At 31.0% G+C, this 12,497-nt stretch overlaps 1 long non-coding RNA gene across 2 annotated transcripts; it reads right to left on the reverse strand.

The window, feature by feature from the left end:
- Positions 1 to 313: 313 nt before the first annotated feature.
- Positions 314 to 8,992, reverse strand: LOC145071120 (uncharacterized). Of its 2 annotated transcripts, none has more exons than XR_013690260.1 (4): positions 8,428 to 8,690; positions 2,266 to 2,601; positions 1,274 to 1,362; positions 314 to 816 (listed from the first exon to the last, which is right to left on the reverse strand). It is a non-coding gene; the product is annotated as an uncharacterized LOC145071120 (long non-coding RNA). The 2 variants fall into 2 exon arrangements; XR_013690259.1 differs by lacking the exon at positions 8,428 to 8,690 and adding an exon at positions 8,697 to 8,992 and having other exon boundaries at positions 316 to 816.
- Between the last annotated feature and the right edge of the window lie 3,505 nt (positions 8,993 to 12,497).

Here is a 12,497-nt window from a genome sequence, read left to right on the forward strand (position 1 = left end):
GTGCTCTCTTCAGTTCCAGAGTCAACAGGCGAAATCCAAAAGTCTGGACCTGAGGCGCGAAGCCGGTAGGGAAAATCCGGAGCGACCTTAAGTGAGATCTTTCGGAGCCACTCCTTTTCCGGGGCATGCGAGATTGTACGAAGTCATGCAGTCCGAGATGCGAGATAGTCCGGTACCAGGCCTTTCTGGAGTTCCTCACTTCCAGAGTCATTCTTAGAATTCCCGCGGGGGGGGGGGGGGGGGGGGGGGGGGGTCCGAAGCTGATTAAAGAGTTTCCCCTAGGTTGGTTCTTTCAAGCTTTACTCCTTTCAGTTCGAGTTGTAATTTGACTAAGGAAAGACTACCTAGGAAGATTTGAGAGAGATTCGACTTACTTGGAGAGATTTGGGAGAGATTTCACATACTTGGAGAGATTTGGGAGAGATTTCACATACTTGGAGAGATTCGGGGGAGAGAGAGATACAATGGGAGAGATTGAGAGAGACTTTATCGAGAGCCTTTATTAATGTTTTTTTTTTCGCAGAGCAAGGACTTTAGACTTAGTTACATCCCATTTTGAGTGCTATACACCCCCGAAGGATACTTATTAGTATTTTATAGAGCTGTTACTTCCCTAAATCAGATTAGCGTTTTAAATTTTGAATATTTTGGAACTTCCAAGTGTTACTTTGCATTAGGATTTGTAGTTGTACATTAGTAACATAAAGAAATCCTTAACATATAAGCACTAGTTGAGTTGACCAGATTGACTTGTTGACCTTCACTTGACTTTGACTTGACCAGAATATTGCCGGTTGTCACATACTGTTTACGTTCCTGTTTCAATACGATTTCAGAAGGCAAAAATTCATCATAAGATTAGCAAGAGTACATTGTTCTTTACCTTTTAGATGTTCTTTTTTCATTCACAATCTTAATCGATTTCAACACAGTTTTCACTCTTGAATTTTTTCTTATTAAAATGTTAACCATTTCGAGGAATAGCAACCAAGTTTTATCAGTTTTTCCCCATTTTTTTACCTGTTAACGTTTTTTACTCTAAACAGTAGATTATAATTCGATATTTTGAAAAGAAGTTGGCCACTAGATTATAACCACCCACTATAAGTTGGAAAATCATAATTGAGGTCTCAAGATAATCATATCCCTACAAACTACATGTTCTGTAAACTTCAATTTATAAGGATGAAAGTTTAGAAATATCAATCAAGATTATGTTACTGTCATACTGTTTTTTTGGAAAATTGAATAATGAATTTTCAAATGTGATTACCTGATTTACCCCTGTCACTGCTGTTATTTTCTGTCAGTGAATCTCCGTGTATGTGATGTTATATCCTCATTTAGTGATTGTTGTTAGTTCTGTGGTATGAAAAAAAAAGGAAGTTTCAAATTATTAGAGCTCAAATCTATAAAAGTAAATAAAAAATCTTCATGCCACCATCTTCTGTGAGTGTAAGTATGAACTGAGTGTTGGTTAAAGACATCCTTACCACATCGAACTATAAGCCTAACAAAGGATTGAAGACTTCCCAACAACATCATAATGACAAAAAAATTGATTTATAGCATCCTACTTCACATTTAACTGAAATTACCACATTACCCCTTTAAGTATGCTTCGATGTTTGTACCAAATTTATAGAATTAACCTTCTTTTCCTTCATCAAAGACCTTTCATTTTATCTTCACCAAAAATCCTTTAGTTAATATCCATTTTACAAAATTACCCTTATGTTCTTCTCACTACACCAACTTCCCCCAAAAATTAAAATAGGTTGTTAAAAATGGTACTTTCAGTTAAGGGCTTTTATGTGGGATAATGTGGATTGGTGTATGTTTCTTGAAGACCCTTCTGTTCATTTGATTAATTGATTTTAAACTGAAATGTCATTTTAGTTCCATTGTTACTTCTGTTGTTCAAAATAACAATGCTTCAAAAGTCCAAATGAAGAAGAAAATAGAGTCTTGTATTTGGAGCCTGTGTGTATAACATATACTTTAACATTATAACAAGTTGGCATATTATGTAAATAAAAACAGTAAAATTTGTGATGAATTATATGGATATTGATTTTACATTACTGATAGTTTGACATAATTAGATCAAACTTGAAATCATAATTTTTTTTTAATGTTGAAGATTACATATGTAATAATTGCATCAGTCGTTGAAGACATCTAAACAAATCACAAAACAAACTTACTATGCTTGAGATAAAGTTGACACGGGAAGAAGAGACCCAATTTTAGGTTGAATCTTACCTTTAATTTCTGGCTTACGTCTCTTTCTTCGGTCGATATATGGAATGGCCGATTGCATCATTTATAATTCGTGTGATCGACAAAGATGAAACCCATATTTCTTCCACTATAAAGTTTGAAATTTGATGTGTACTCGAGGGAGATGTGGAAAAGGGACCTAACTGAATGTACTTGATATGTGATCGATGGAGGCCTCTGCTTTTGATATTTAATCGGAAGGTGGAGATGCAGCTTTCCATAAAAAAATGTAGATGAAGGAAGGTTGGTCGTTGTTGCTGGAAAGTAGACTGACGACAGGTTTTCACCGCCGAAATGTAAGGATGCTTCGAATTTCTTCTGTCAATACTCAATACCAAGAAGGGGGATTTGATAAATCAATAAATATATGATATATTTACTTAGATATTGGGTTTTTATCATGTGTACACATATATTATCAATATATTATCAGTTTATCACCATTATATTTAGACTTTAAATGTTTGTTATTTTTATATATATACAAGTTGTGAACCCGTATATTATACGGGTTGATTAAAACAAAATGTTAAATAGAAACGATTAAAAGAGAAGTTTATTTAAATTTGAAATTTAAAATAAAAAAAAATTATGAGAAAAAAAGCATGCAAAAAATAAATAAATTAAAATTATTGTTTAGTTATCAGACCCATATACTAAACAGGTTAATTATTAAAAATGTTAAACACAAAAGTTTAAACTGTAAATTTATTTGAAATTTAAATTTAAATTTAAAATTTAAAATTTAAAATTAATATCATTATGGTAGGTTTAATTTATGGAAACTAATTAATAATATATTATGGAAAATGAAATAAATGACAAGTGGAAAATAAATATATCTCTAAATTATGACAAAATGACATGTGGCAAATTGAATGAGATAAGGACATGTGGCAAAATCATTCTTATTTATTATGGTAGATTTGATAAATTAATAAAATGATAAATGACTAAATTTTAATGGTAAATTAGTCTTTTATATTGATTAGGGATCAAAATCTCATATATATATATATATATATATATATATATATATATATATATATATATATATATATATATATATATACATATATAGGGTAAAGTGAATATACCTAACAACCTTATATAAGCTTAGGTACCTAACCTCATCAAACTACGTCATTTTGCATTAAATTTCCATTGCAATCATCCAAGGTTCTTAAACTTCATCCCTAAACTTGATTTACTTCAAAAAATTTTGGATATTCATCATTATATTTCTCCTACATCCTTTCATTTGTAGCGGTAGGATATGAAGCCCATCAGGTGGTATTCGATAGAAAGACGTGATGTAAAAGAAAGATATTGGTGAAAGTCCAAAGATTTTTGAAGTAATCAAGCTATGGGGTTGAAGTTTAAGAACATTAGGCAATTACAATGTAAATATGATACAAACCGATGTAGTATTATGGAGTTAGGTACCTAAGCTTATATAAGGTTGTTAGGTATATTCACTTTACCCATATATATATATATATATATATATATATATATATATATATATATATGGAAAAGTGAATATACCCTTAAGGGTATATAAGCTTACGTACCCAAACACACCACAATACGTCGTTTTGTTTGATATATTCATTATAATATTGTTAAACTTCAAACCTACCTTGATTTGCTTTCAAGATATTCGAAATTTCACTATTATCATTCCCTTAGACCACATATTTTTACCGAACACCTACTAGGCTATATATATTTTTGTTGAAAATGAAAATTATGCAAGAGGAAGATAAATGTGTAAATTGTAAAATATTGGAAGTAAATCAAGTTAGAAGTTAAATTATATGAACATTTGACAATTAGAATGTATTATATGATACAAAACGACGTAGTACGGTGAGTTTGAGTACCTAGGCTTATATACATTTAAGGGTATATTCACTTTTCCTTTTATATATATATATATATATATATATATATATATATATATATGTGTGTGTGTGTGTGTGTGTGTGTGTGTGTAAAGACGATTCGACTTATAAAAAAGTATAAGGACTTATAAGTATAGGGATGATTCGACTTATAAATTTTTTAATAGTTACTTAAAACCAGAAGACAAATAGTGTAAGTTACCGTTCATATTATTATATATATTTGAATAATTAACATTATTAATTTATTTTAATTTAGTATTTTAACCTAATTTTAAAAAACCATTTAGGTTTTTTTTTTATATCTTTTACATGATTGATTATAAAAATATTTACATACTTTCAAACGGATCATATTTCCCACACAAATTCGAATGAAATTTCGTAACTTAAAAAACATTTTGAAACATAAATTTGATATGTAAAATATTTATTGAACCGTCTAAAATTGAATTGTTATTATTTCCCTCTCCCACTAATTATTTATGAATATCTAAATTAATCATTAAGTGGGTGTTTGGGATAGCTTTTAAAAAAAGCTTATTAGCTTTTTTAGACAAAAACTTTTTTAGCTTATTAGCTTTTTAAAAAGCTAATAAGCTAAAAAAGTGTTTGTTTATTTAAAAAGCACTTTTTAAAACAGCTTTTTGGATGTGAAAAACTAAAGTTTTCAAAAAGCTAAAAAATTCTAATTTTTTAGTTTTTTAACCATTTTATTCCTGAAAAAACAGTTTTTCCCATCCAAACACTTTTTAAAACCAGCTTTTTATAAAAGTCATAAGCTAATAAGCATGTTTCTTAAAAATCATTTTTGACATAAAAAAGCTAACCCAAACATACCCTAAATATAAATATGGATTGTGTTTAAATTTACAGATTCTTTATTATTTTTAATTCAAATTATTTCTTTTTATATATTTAGAAAACCAACTTGGATTATACTGTTGCTAAACAACAATGAGTCAACGATTATAATTCTATATTAATAAAAATTGTCTAATATATTTTAATAAATAATTTCATATATTTATTTGAATTAACGATTATAATTTTACATAAATAAAAAAAAGTAAATTTCTTAATTAATAATTTATTAAAAATAGATGCTTGATAATTATGAGTTTTTCCTAAAAATTTTTTTTTCAGTAATCGTGGTTTCCACGAGCTATAACCTAGTACGTGTGTGTGTATATATATATATATATATATATATATATATATATAGGTTCAAATGTGGATTGACATCTATTGTGCGGACATCTGCACAATGCTATTATGTGAGAATGACAAAGAAAATATGTTATTTGATAATATGAATACATTCGATCTTATATAATTATTGTAATTGTTACGCATTTTCATTAATTAAATCGTCTATAAGATTATTATAGACTTTTTTTTTTAATTATTCTCATTCTGTCAAAATATTATCATGATTTTTATTGAGTCGTATTCTTTAAGAATAAAAATAAATGAAAAACGATGAATGAGAACAAAAATGAATTAGAATTAGTGAGAATCCATTAAAATAACAATATTTCTATGAGATTGAACCTATTCACATTACTAAACAACATATTCTCTTAGTAATACTCATAAAATAGCATTATCCAAACGTCCGCACAATAGTTGTCCATCCACATTATAATCTAGCCCTATATATATATATATATATATATATATATATATATATATATATATATATATATATATATATATATAATTTTTTGTTAACTACAAAATACTAGGGACGTGAATTGCTATATAGTCTGCCCATTAAAAATTTCAAATTTTATAGGAAAAGAATAGATTTTGCTGCATATATTATTATATTTTGTTATTTTGTTACCATTTGATGTATTTTACTACCATTCATATTTTATAAATTATTTGACATATCCTAAAATAAAATCTTGCCAAGGCCACTGAAGGCTATATCAAAATTTGCTCACTACAGTGGCAAATTACATTCCAACTTGATTATGATATTTTTGCTATTGCCAAAGTGAATCAATGTAAGACGCAAATGTATTTTGTTCCAGCAGTGTATTTATTTTTCCAATTATATTGATATTTAAATTTACTATATTCACATTGTTTTTTCATATATAAAATTACATACTTGTGAATATGTTTACCGTTATATTAATACATTCACAAGGTAAATGTGCTTCATAAAAAGAAAAATACTTATTTTTAATTCGCAATGTGAATCTTCTTCTATCTTGAAATTCATTTGTTTTAATGCATCCAAATATGAATGTCACATAATATCCTCATCAGATTGTTAGTTTTCTTGCCATTATCAATTTCTAAGTCCATATTATTTTTATTTGTTTTTTTTATATCCACCATGTTATATCGACTCAGATTATGAATTCGAAGAAATAACATAATCTAGTTGTTACTCTGTGTAGAGTATGCTTATGATTCAACTATTTAATAATGGACAAAATTGCATAAAAGGTCCCATGGTATATGGAAAGTTGCTATTTTTGTCCAAAATGTTTGGAATGTTTTTTCATTATGTTTCAAGTTAGTTTAAACTATGGAAGAAACCCACGTTATGGGGTTGCATGCCAAAGAATTGGAAATAACAGAAAGATTTTATTGAATTACAAAGGTTACATATAACATTAGTACCAACTTTATCACGGATAATTGATCCAATTATTAACATCCTACTTTATTTCCTAACCCTAAATCTCTATGCATAAAACTTCTTTAAAAAGACTGATGTAAATGGTTTAGGTAAAACATACCATTACCTATTGTTTTAAAATGAATCCTTTAGAGGCATAATAACAACTATAATTTTATTTGTCTAGCATTTAAACCTTGATTGCATACTGAAATTTAACCCAAAATTCACCTATAGAAAAACATGAACCTAATAGTGCTAATATCATGTTAGTATCAGTTATCAAACAGAATACCCATAGTAGTTACACAAACAGGATCCTTAAGCAACTGTAATTCTTTTATAAGCAAGAGATCATGAAGTGTTGGAAGACACAAATTAGGGTAAACAATCAGTTGCTTTTAGTCAATTTTCCAACAGGTATAACAGAATATAGACAATTCATGGTCACTAACGCCCAATAGAAGTGTTATTGTTTCTGCTAGCTATTAGTATAGCATTATACTTCTATAAATTGCAGATTTAAAAAAAAAAAAAAAAAAAAAAAAAAAAAAAAAAATACAACACTCATGCTTACTTTTGACCTTCGTGCTAAACCTCCAAAACTCTCAAATATTTACCAATTGACCACCACCCTCATAGATTTATAAAAATAGAAAGAAAGTACTCCATAATGAATCATAAATTAGGTCAATATTAACCAAAATTAACGAAATATTTGATTAAAATGAGATTCTTAGAAACCAAGAGAGTAAATTTGGGTTAAAAATGTAGCAAATGCAGTGAAATTTGAGACCCATAAATATCTTCAAAACTACTATATAGCACTATCCTATTTTTAGTATATTTCTATTGGTAATGATTTTCTTCTTATAATCCTTTTTATGCTTTCACATTTGTTGTCATATAATTGGAGTATTATTTATAAGTTTTATATTTGTTGTTATTATCATTATTTCTGCTTATTATATTCTTATTGTTACTGTATCTTCTCTGTATCGGCAGAATAATCATATAATAGTTTTATTTAGCTATCTGGAAAAACAAAGAAATTTTCTATAAAATATACTATAAGTTGTCTTTTAAATATTATTTAATTTCATAATATTATAAAAACAAAGTTTAATTTCTCTTAACATTATATATATATATATATATATATATATATATATATATATATATATACACACACACACACTAGGTGTGAAACCCATGTATTACACGGGTTTAGAAAAAAAAAGTTTAATATAAAATTATAAGCATTACATATTTTTTAAAATAATAAGTTTATATAAATACAAAAAGTATAATAAATAAAGTAAGTAATTTAACATATAATATAAGATATTTGAAAGATTGTAGAACATTTATTATCAAATTTAATAGAATGATCTACTTTACATATATAAATCTCACTAAAATATGGATTTTAAATTAAAAAAAATGAGAAATACAAGAAAATAACAGGTGGAAAAAACATAATTCAAAAACTTTTAGAAAATAACATGTGGCAAAATCAATAAGAACATGACATTTGGCAAAATTGATTTTCATTTATTAGGTTAGATAAATTTAAGGCATATAGGTAAAACAAACCTGAAATTTGGTAACTTTTTAATGAGATTAATGCTACATAAAAAGCAGTAGATTGTTAGCATTTGGTCTGTAGTAATAATTTGAAGTTAAGAAATGAAGAGAACAAAGGCGATTGAGGACAACTGGATTCCGTCTTGGAATGAAGTGTTTGAATTCCCGTTAACAGTTCCGGAATTAGGTCTCCTTCGGATTGAGGTTCATGAGTATGGAACCCTAATTATAACGCTGTTGATCTAGATTAAGCAAAAAAAAAAAGCAAAAGAAATTACCTTGTTCGAATGAATCTGATCTGAATTGCTAGTACAAGTGCAGTATAAAACAACTCCTGATCTTTTGGAAGAAGACGAAGAAGAAGGCGAGAACCATTTTGAACGGAAGTTAACTTCGGTATTGTTGATGGAATTCGAATAAGACGATAATGAGGAGGAGAAGAAGAAGGCGGTGATGCTGTTTCTTTGAAATTTAGGGGGAATGCCGCCATATCCACTCTTCGGCTTGGTGTTTAAGCACTGAATGGTCTTTGTATGAACCTTTGAGTTTGGGGGATAGGACGGGGTTTAGTTTTGGGGATGGTATCAGCGTTTTTGGATAGGAAAAAAAGAGGTGCTTATTGCTTATTCCCACAATAAGCTAATTTGAGTGTTTGGATAAAATCCAACTTATTAGGCTAAATAAGCTAATTTTAATAAGCATCCCTTCCCATGCTTATTGCTTATTGCTTATTCCCACCACAAATAAGCTATAAGCAATAAGCTAAAAATCTAATCCAAACACCCCGTAAATATATTATATGGAAAAGGTTTACGGCAAAGGCATTTGTTGTTGCTGTGATAAAGCAATCAGGTGGAGGCTGGCGACAGTGAAGATGGGAAACATCTCCTGGTGAAGAGGGTTTTGTGGTCCTTTGGCTCCAGTGGCAGGGTCGCCGTTTTCTTCTCCGAATTGCTGATATCAATTGTCCAACTACGTCGCTGGCATGTCTGGGGCGGATCGACGGGCACCCTCTTTTTTATCCCCGTGGACACACAACAACAAAGGGGTAATAAACCTCGATTAGAGGAGGCGGTTGGAAGCAAGCAGTGGAAGCATCTAGAATCACTGAGAGGAGGCGGCCAAGCGGTGGGAAGCAGAACACATGTTGAAGACCAATAACCAAAGATGTCCATTAAGGGGAATGTGTAATCCACTGTAGAAAAAAATTTGGACAACAAAAAGCATAAAAAGAAAACAAAAAAAGAAAAAAAATTCAACGAATCACATGAATGTCCTATTCACCTATATATATATATATATATATATATATATATATATATATATATATATAATTTGTTTTAAACTTTTTTAAAATGCATTTTATCCTTTGAATTTACTTTTTCTATTTATTTATTTTAGAATAACTAAAAAAGAAAATCACCCCACCTGCATTACTACCCTACACCTCGCTACACTTCTCTCTCTCTCTTTTCTAAATTTTCATAAAAAGAAACTATCGCCACCACCATTACCGATAACAATTAGGGGTTCCCGGCGGAGAGGGTTTCAACCACCACATATTTATTGCTAGCTGGAGCAACACCACCTCTCCATCTATTTATCTCTCTCAGCATCATTGTATCTCAATGAAGATGGTAACCCGACAAACATAGCATGCGGTGACATTGTCACAGTGTTAGGGTTTTTATGGATCCACCGTCCTCCCTCCTAGTGCTAGATGACCGTCGTTTTTTTGTCTTTTGGCGGCGGCATTTTTTCTGATAAACGACATCGGAAAAGGTAGGTAGTGGTGCTCCAAATCTTCAAAGAACAGATGGCTTGGTTGAAGAAATTAAGAATGATGCTTTTGGGTGGTGGTTTTTTGGGTGGCGAAATGGTAGCACCCGCCGTTAGATAGAAAACCCTTTGTTAGACCTTCACTAATACTCTCCACGACAACGGTCGTGGAGAGATTCCTGATTATCCACCAAAAGCCACGAACCTACTTCGGAGTGGGTAAAACGACCAGAAGAGAAGAACGAAGAGAGAAGAGAGAAGAGAGAGAAGCAGATGCTGAGAGTGAAGAAGAAACTGAGGTCGTCCGCCTCCATGCTCGCCACCACGACCATGAGCCACCACGGACCGACGGGATAGTGTGTACGGTCGTGGTCCGTGGCCACGTCAACAACGAGCATGTTCGTTGCAGGTATACTGGATGGCCTTATATCCATCGTTTGTAGCATACCCTAACATTGCCACCGTCGAGGAGAGCTAAAGTTAGTATATCTGGAAAATCGAGCTGAAGTCACCCATAAATACCATAATTTCATTCATTTTCAAAGCTTTCTTGCTAAACCCACTTCCATAGCTAGTTCATGATCTTCACACTCATATTCTTATTTCTTGGATCTCAATGGTACTCTTACGAAGAAGCCATTGAAGCTACTGAAAAGAGTTTCAATAGGTTCGCTTTAATCACTTTATTACTTCTGCTTTTTTGTAGTAAAACGGTTATCTAATGTCGAGAATCCATAAATGATTTTTGGGTTCGGGTTGTCAAATGTAGAGTACCAGTCGCCGTAGGAGGGAGGCTGCGTTGATCTTGTTGATGCTTGTGTTGATGCAATTTCATTCTACTGCTCTTGAAAGTTGATTTTGATTAATTCAATTTTAATTTTAATGGGTTTTGGAGGTTAATGTTAATTAAAATGAGGTTTGATTTGTTTTTGTATTTATTTAAAATAAATGTTTAATTAAGGTGAGGTTTGATCTAGAAAATGTGTTTGCATTCTTCTGATCTAGAAAACTGAATGTGGTGGTGGTGACTAGCGATGGTGGTAGTGGTGGTGTTCTTATTTTTTCAACAAGACTGGTGGTTGATGGTGGGGTTGGTGGATAATGAGACTGGTGGTAGTTGGTGGTAAAGTCTAGTAGATGACATGTGGTGGTGGATAATTGTGACATCAAGTGTTGAGAGAGAGAGAGAGAGAGAGAGAGAGAGAGAGATTTGTAATGTAAATAAACAGAAAAAGAAAATACAAAGGGCAAAATTAGCATTTTAAAAAAGTTTAAAGTAAATTGAAACAAATTTACAAAAAAAACTTTTGACCTTTGGCGATAATCCAAATATTTTTGGAACACAATATTAATTTTCGACATTTCATAAAGATCATTTTTGTAGTTTTGTTTTAATAATATATTGTTCTTAAAGATTTACCAAGATACACTGTCACAACTAGGAATTCTAATGTTTTGTAAACATTAAACAATGATAACACTGTGACTAAAACTTGAAAGCATGTATGATGTTTATTCAATGACAACAAAATTTCCATCAAACACTCTATACAAACACTCAAATAGTCAACAAAAGGTTGGAAACCCTAGAAATCTCGGCTTAAGTCAATTATGGACTAGGATTTTCTTATTGGGCCTAATGGACCAATAAACTTCCAATTTGACTAGTTTGGGCTTAGAACTCGTAAATGGGCTCTTATTGGACCCACTCTCATGAGACTTAACCTTTTTGGGCCTTATAAACCTAAAATGGACTACTTTATCTTTAATGGGCCTTATTGGGCCATAACAAATCCAATTAGCCTTAAAGGACTCAAATCCATTCTTTTGTGCAAGAATTGGGCTGTGAACTACTCTAAAGGCCCAATGGGCCGAAAACCACCAAATTGGGCCCAATTGTGGACTCAAGCACAAAAGGCCCAAACCATTCTTTTCCTTTATCCTCTCTCGGCCCAAGTGGAAAAAAAGGTAGAAATTAAGGGAATTAAGGAGGGTTAGCCACCTCCTTATTACATATTGGACTTCCATGCAATTTCACATATCTCCATGCATCCATCCCTTCACCTCTCTCTCTTCTCCCCTCTTCTCTTCTTGTTTCGGCCGAAGACACACAACACACACACACACTACACAAAATTCTCTCCATTTTTCTCTATGGTCATCTCCTTCCTTCCTTCAAGGAGTTCTCGAAAAATTGGCTTGGATTCAAGAGTCTTCATCAAGTGTTCTCAATATTTGGTAAGTCTTTACACATCCAAGCTTCATAACTTCACTCTCTTGTTAGTTCATGCCTTTACACA

The sequence above is a fragment of the Lactuca serriola genome, chromosome 8 (assembly GCF_051521515.1).
Source record: "Lactuca serriola cultivar US96UC23 chromosome 8, Lser_US96UC23_V15, whole genome shotgun sequence".
NCBI lineage: Eukaryota > Viridiplantae > Streptophyta > Magnoliopsida > Asterales > Asteraceae > Lactuca > Lactuca serriola.